Below are 7,597 nucleotides of genomic sequence, written 5' to 3'. Positions count from 1 at the left end.
TGAAACCAACCTAAGTTTTGATGGAAAGATGGGTCTGATTCTGCTGACTGAGCCACAGTCTAGTGAAAGTTTACTTCTCAGTTCTGCTAACGTGGTTTCATGCAGCCCAGAAGCTTGGTAGTTGAATATCTAAAGCATGGTTACTCTGAAAATATACTTGGCCCAGATCTTCTTGACTTCTTTGTGAGTCCAGGCCTTGAGCCATTTGAAGTTGTGATAGCTTTATAACATATGATCTCCACTGACAGTTGGTTTGGACTGGGTTGTTGTTGGCTTTTGGTTGGTTTGTTTGTTTTCTTTGTGGTTGTACATTTGAGGAGAAAGGAAATAACTTTCTAAAAGAACTGCTATATTACAGCTGCATATTTAGGTTGGGATTCTGAGGTGCTTGTCTCGCCTTCATGCCCCTTCGCCCTGACCCAGCCCTTTTCCTTTGCCCAAAGGCTGTTTTCCCAAGTCTAAATCCTGGTAAGTCTTTTATTTGGATGCTGCTACCTTCAAACTTTTTTGGACTTCATCAGTACTGCATCTTGGATCATGCTGTGGGCCATTAAGTTGCCTTTCTTGCTTTTAATGAGCGTATAGCATACGAGGGCCTCCCACCTACAGATGCTCTGACTCACATAAGAGCTTTGCTCCTGTGGGGTGTGTTCTGTCTTGCAAATTCATTTGCTAGATCAAAGACGTGATGTTATGAAAGCATGACTAGGGGTTGAGTACTTTATTGGTTTGTTTCCATTTTGAAGAAACAGTAGGGTGAACCAGAGATGGACAACAGTAAATGTTTTACTACTTCCATCTTCAGAGTGGACTGTAGCGCTTGGGGAACGTGGTTGAGCTAGGACCTGTTGTTCTACCAGCTGGTGCTGTATTTGAGGTCCCTTTTGCTTCAGGTGAACTGAGATAATGGAATTTTTATGGGTTTTTTTATGGGTTTTTTTAATCAGCAGAACAGTGTTTTTTGGGGATAGGCTTATACCTGCTCTATCTTCACAGTGGGCATTAACCCTATTGTAGAGGCGTTTCCATCCTTTGGAAACGAGCCACATTAAATCTGCATCCCTGTGGATGGCTAGCAGGTGAGCCTGTTGGAACAGAGAGGGGTGGTGACTGCTGTGCCATTGCTCTCCAGCTGCCAGGAGTTGGATCTCGCTTCCCTTCCAGCCTCATTGCGTACCTAACTGTCCTTTAATCTCTCTGATGATCTCTCAAAATTCTCATTCTAGTGCGTATAAAAGCTAGTTCCTACTTTCTTGTGTATTCATATGGATGCAATTTTCTTCCTTGTGGTTTATGGAGTAAGAACTTTTTAATGGATGACTAACTTCTTGGTATTGGAGACTCCTCGGTACGGCTTTGACAAGATATCTGATTCTGCCTGCAGTGCTCTTTGATGTTCTGCTCCTTGATCTCCGTCCACAAACGGCTCTGATCTGACTTGCTGGCATTAGCATTGCCTGTGTTGGGTGCTGCACAAGCACCCAGTGAGAGATGGTGTCTATCCTGAAAAACCTCTTACTTTTTGCATGTTAATTCAAATAATCTAAAATAGCTGAGTCAAAGATGCTTAAGTATGAAGATGAGGGAAACGAGACAATGTGTAGCGTCACAAATCTGCTGATAGCCAAGTTTGACAGGTTACCTGACAGCTAATATCTCTGTTATTAAGAATCAGGGATTAAAAAAAAAAAACCACCATCAAACCAAAAGCCCTATATCACCCTCTGCACTGCAGGAGTCTTCTTGTGCAGTGACTAATGCTTGCTTTGTGGCAACAAGACTATCCTGCTGATTTCTTTTGAATAAAATGAACAGATGTGTAATAGCATAAAAGCCCCACCTCTACCATCAATTTAATTTTGGCAAGACCCCCTTTGAGAGCATATTCCTTGAGCCTCTTGTAACATATCTTTGTAAGTCTTACCTGCTCTGGAACAAACAAATCTCTTCCCTTTGAACTGGTCGACATCTAAGATGCAACCACTGAGCTGTTGCATTTTTCCTATAAACGGACTTTGAATGTGGCTCACTACAGGAGACAGTCCTGTGCTCTATCAGTCAGTCTTTTTTGTCTTTTTCTTTGTCACAGTTTAATCCTCTCTGTGTTTAGAAACGATGTGTCTGCTAGCATCAGGCAGATACTGGTGGAATTTCTGCTCATCAATTTCTATTTTAAATTCCTGTATAATTTGTTCATCTGAGGGAAGCACTGAAGAACGCGGCATAGGAGTAGAGCTGGTGCCGTGGGATGAAAGGCACGATGGTGCCCTATTTGCTCTTCGTCTAGATGAGTCTGACTTTCCATCTTGCAGCTCTTCAGCTAAACGGTTCAGCATCCAGCTAGGAGAAGGGAAGTCATTCCTGCAGGAACTCTTCGAGAGTCTCTTCTAGCTCGGTTGCCAACAGTGGTGAAGAAAGTAGGTCACCTTGTGCTTCAGGGTTACAACAGGATCAAAGGAATTTGTGATACCTCGGGAGGACGGGTGTGGGCAGTCTAGCTCTCATGGTTACGCTAACTAAGATAAATAAATCTTTCACCTCTCTTCAGGGAATATTTGGGTTTGGAGAGTGCCTAGTGCTGCTGAAACAATGCTACTTTGCTGGAAAACCACTAGCTGAAAAAGGCTGAGAAACATTTTCTAGCCAGGAGGGATGGCCTTTGCCTTCTGCTGCTGCCTGCTGTGGTTTGTGTGACTCTGCGTGTCAGCAGTGGCTCCCTTGAGCTGCATGGTGAATCTCTGCCTCTTTTCTGCGCCCAGCCCAGCCTTTTGCCTGGGTTATTGGTACTGACAGTACAACAAAATTCATCCCTGCAAATGGTTTGTTTAAAGGGGGGGGAGGGGGAATCATTTAAGCTTGAGTGAACTGCAAGGCGAAAGTGAGTTGCATTGCCCCAACCAGCCAACTATGGTGCAGGAGCTCGATCGTTCCCTTTGCAACCTCCTGCCCTGCTGGCGGCTTCCCCTGCTGCTTGAAGGGTTTTGCCTGGCCCTGCCGCAGGAGCTCGCCGGCTGGTGTCTGCAGCGGATCACTGCGTGGGACTCTCGGTGCTGGCTGAAGAGGCTGGGAGCCAGACCTGGCTGGTACCTGCCCCTAGACAAGGGCACAACGCTGTCATCTTTGCCACTGGGCTGTCTCTTGCCAGCCCTGAATTTAGCTCTGGTCTCCGTGTCATAGCCACACCTGTGTCATTCTGTTGAAGATCACTTAAAAGTACTTGAACTAGTTTCCTCTTCCCTACTGAATATGGTTTCTATGTCTGTAAATGTAGTAACAGCAGGAGATTTGATGTCATCAATAGGAAAAGTTCTCCTGCAGGTCTGCTATGGCGAGAAGCCTGTGATGATGTTCTTTGCTATGTTGCTAATGGGTTGTGGAGCACCTGAAAATTTGCATCTCCCGCCTGTCCTCCCGCTCTGTTTTGACTGCAGGTGGGTAGTCGGGCTGTCCCTCCCGTGTGCCGTGCATTTGGAGAGCGTGGGTGACACGGGACCTCCAGTGAGGATGACAGCCAGGCTGGCTGTGGTCCTGCGTGGGGCTTTGACAGGAGACTGACCTGGCAGCTGCGGGGTGCGTGGGGGGGATGAAGGGGCCGCTGAAGGAGCTCTACCAGGGAACGTGGGTAGCGAGAAAGGGCAGCCAGAGGAATTGTGTCTGGTCATACTTGCTGTTCTTGAAGCAAGATGATGCTGTTAATCCTCTTTGCTTGTTCCAGTGTCTGTGGTTGTGAAGCTGAGTCCAGTTGTCATGGCAAACAGAGGGAGTCGGAGCACGTGGTCCTTGCCTCCCTTTGAGACGACTGTCACAAATTGTTCCTGGCAGGTACAAGAAAATCCTAGTATCTGCTCCGTGCTGAGTCCTGGATGTTGATCCTCGCACTGCCCAAGCTTCAGCCACAGTTTAGGTGGTTACGCTTTACTGTGCCTGTCTTCCAGCCACGTGACCCATGCTTGAGCATTGTCTACTCACTCTTAAAAGATGGATAAAAGAAGTCCGCTTCTAGAAAATTTAATTATTTAGTTCCTTACAGGGATTATCCAGCTCTAGGGACTGAATGAAAAGTGGTTGTTAGCTTAGCTCATAGCATTTCAAGCTTCTCTGCAGAGTTACCAGTTCCTCATTTTGTGCTTACAAGATTTTTCAGGTCTCTGTGCTGCTGGGGCACAGGGAAATGTGATTATCAAGGACAGAAATGTTCTGTTGTAGTCGGCCTAAAGGATAGTCACGGGGAGTCGAGTGTTAGGTAGTTGCAGGGAAGATGTGCATGTGTGTATGCTGCATGGGACTAGGAGCACCCATCCCTTCTTTGAGAGCTTGGTGGATTTTAATGTTAAATACCAGAATTAAGGTCTAAGTATGGCTTCATTCTACTGGTTATTTTCCTTTCTCAAAAACCAGTCTACTCTGTGTATGCAGAACTGACCCAAATCTGTCCCTGTTTTCCAACAGGCAGCAGTAAGTCTGTATTAAGAACCCTTGGAAATTTCCATCTGCACTCAAGCATTACGGTAGCAATTTGAAGTAAAACTATTATGCAATATAGGATGTATAAATGGGCAGAGGTCAGCTAACCTGTGTTACTGCTACGAGCTGCAAATAATTCTGCAAGTTCTCATTCAGTAACTGTTGTGTAATCATTAAGACTATCAGTCTCCAAGATAAATACCGCAAAGATAAGGCAGTGTCAAATCAGTTGTCTTTGCCTTCTTTATTGCTTTTTAAAAGAGCTGACCATGGATGCTGGCTATGCTGGGGTCTTTCCTTGCAGCAACACCACTGTGCAGCACCAAAATACTTTGCTGATAGGGTTTTTTTATAGATATGCAGTCAGAAGTCTGTCCTATGAAATGTACTGGCACTGATGCAACAGAGACTCCACATATGCTCAAGTCCTGCACTTAAACATTGTTAAATGTTAATGGCACTTGAGTATGTCCGTAAGTGTCTGCTTCAGTGCTTTTTTGAGTCTGGGTGGTTTGACTCTAGGTGCGATGGTTCATAGAGAAAAGGAAAAGAAAGGTTGCAGATCTGCATGATGAAGCTGGGAGAAACAGAATGAAACATTGGGGGGGTGCTGAATAAAATAGGAGTATTCTGACTTTTCTGTCCAGGTGGATGGACATGGGAAATGTTCTCTACGGTTCCTAAAAAGGATTTTTCGAAGCTGTTGCTTATTTTGTACCACCATTTCCTGTCCTAATTGACACAGTTGCTGTTGTCACTTATTTAACAAATTGGTGCAAGCACAAACAAGGACAAAAATAAGTGTCTGCTAATATGAACAGATTTATCTGTTCTCATCCCCACGCCTTTTCCCATGAGTGTAGTTTCTATCAAGCTTACTGAGTAAACCTTAGTGCCAAGTACTTAATCTTATCCGTGAGGGGCAAAGGGTGCTAAGAGCAGGGTTGTTTTCTTTGCACGTTAGCGGCGTCTCTAAACAAAAGGCAGGTGCTGGAGCGGCCTCTTCTCAGAATGGCATAGGAGTAATGTTGGATTGAGATGTAGCTTAAATTGGGTCTGTAGCAATCACTTATTACGTATTATGGAAAACATATTATGCTCAAGAGTTGTAAGTGCAGGAAGGTCACGGTTCAGGGTAAACACAAGAGAAATCCAACACCACCTCTGCCAATTCTATAAATATAGATCGTGTATATTGGTGCTGTAAACCTTTGACTGTGTGGGAGAGTCCAGGCAGCCCCGAGCGTGCTGAGATGATGCTGTTCCCTTCGAGCCTCGGTGGACCTCTCAGTCCAGAGTTCCTTGCTTTGCCCTTGCTCATCTTGCCAGTAGTGCAACTTCTGACCACGCTGAACAACCCTATGTCCCTTTGTCTTGCACAATCTTCTGGCACTTCTCAGCATGGCACAGCTGAAAACTTTAGATAATTCCTATGTGGCTCGTTTGTATTTTGCCTGCCTGCCCTCCCACGCTGCCAGGTCCGGTTCTGCCCCTTTGCTGTGCGTGCTGTGATGATTTGGTGACGAGCCAAGTGATTGCTCAGCCTCATTTGTCCATCAGGAAGTTCAGATAGGATTTAGGGGCTCGAAAGTGCTTTAAGAGCCACAGCTGACAGGTGCTGAAAATATCGTTATTTTATTGTTTTGGTTTTGTCCCTGTTTTTGAGGTTAACTTGAATTACATGTGGGGAGCGTTATTTTCCTTTGTAATTGTCCTTACACCGAGGCAGTGGTTAGAGAACAGCAGTGTTCCCTGGACTCCAGAAAGAAAGGCAAGAAACTGCCAGCTGAACTGTTCGGTTAGCGGCACATCAGCCGTGGCCCTGCAAAAAAATGCTTCCTTTTCCCTAATCTTCGAAAACAAATCAGTCAGTGTTTTGCACAGTGCTGAAATTTCCCAAGCCGGTTTCCCCCAGCGATTTTTTTCAGTCAGTCCCACATGGCAGACACGGGATGCCCGGGCAGTGCTGGCTGGCACTTGGTGCGCAGCTGCTTGGCTGGAGCTCCTACTGATGGGGGAAAAAAGTTCCCTCAAGATCGCACTTCTGTTTTGTTGTTTCAGTCCTGTGCTTAGTAATAATTAATTCCTTTGTTGCCTGAATGCAGAGCATTTCCTCTAGAAGGCTCAGGCAAACATCCCTGCTCCCCAAACAATAATGGTAAATGTTTAAAAGCCAAGGACGCGGAGTTAATCTTCACTTTTGGGCTGTGACCTTCCAGTGCTCCGGAGCCATCGCTCCACTGGGAGACATCTGCAGCAGCCTGTACAGCCGCGGTCCAGGCGTGATGGCATCGCCATCGGCAGCATTCCTGCACCGTGTACGCGGCAGCAGCAGCGTTGCAAAATTTTGCTGCCTCTGCCCTGGCCAAAGAGGGGCAGAGCCGTGGGCTGGCTCCTGGGGCTTTGCCCATGCTGCCCGGTGCTGTTGCCCGGCGCTGCCGGCGATCGGGGGCAGCTCAGCCGCCTCTTGGCACTCTGATGCGATGCCAGCATCACTTGTACAGCACTGTGAGAGCTGCTGGTAAGAAGCACCAGATGAAATCTGGATGTGCGTTACGTTAATCTCATAATAAATGCCCTGAAATCTGGATTCCTTTTGCCCGAGTTGAAATCCCTCCCAATGAAACCCTCATCTGGTTGTGCCATGAGATGTGGTGGCGGCTGGATTCGATGGACCTGTTGGAAACTGGCTCCAGGTGACTGTGCTCTGCGAGCTGATGAGATAGAATCGGGTATTTTCCTGTTCCACAGGTCCATGCAGGGGGTTCAAAGAGAAGCCCCAAAGACCAGCCAACCCCAGCTCTCACTCTCCATATTCTAGTGATTTCTCTAACTTGATGCCAAGACCTTTTGTCTGTAGGAAACATGCTCCCGGGAGGGGAAATGAGTTGACAGAGGCTCATTTTGAGGTGCCTGAACTGGGATTCCCTTGGAGCTCTGGCCTGACCGTTGTCTGTCGTGTGGCCAGCAACAGCCCTCCCTGGGACAGGCAAGTGGAAATTTCCTTCCCATTCCCAGTGTCTTGTGAAAACATCATAAAACATCCGTGGCGTTCTTTACCCTTGCTTACGAGAGGGGAAAAAAAAAAATACCTATAAACCCCAATCCTTAATTACCCACTACAAACACGAAA

The sequence above is a fragment of the Harpia harpyja genome, chromosome 21, assembly GCF_026419915.1.
Source record: "Harpia harpyja isolate bHarHar1 chromosome 21, bHarHar1 primary haplotype, whole genome shotgun sequence".
Lineage (NCBI taxonomy): Eukaryota > Metazoa > Chordata > Aves > Accipitriformes > Accipitridae > Harpia > Harpia harpyja.
This window is presented reverse-complemented; position numbering follows the sequence as displayed.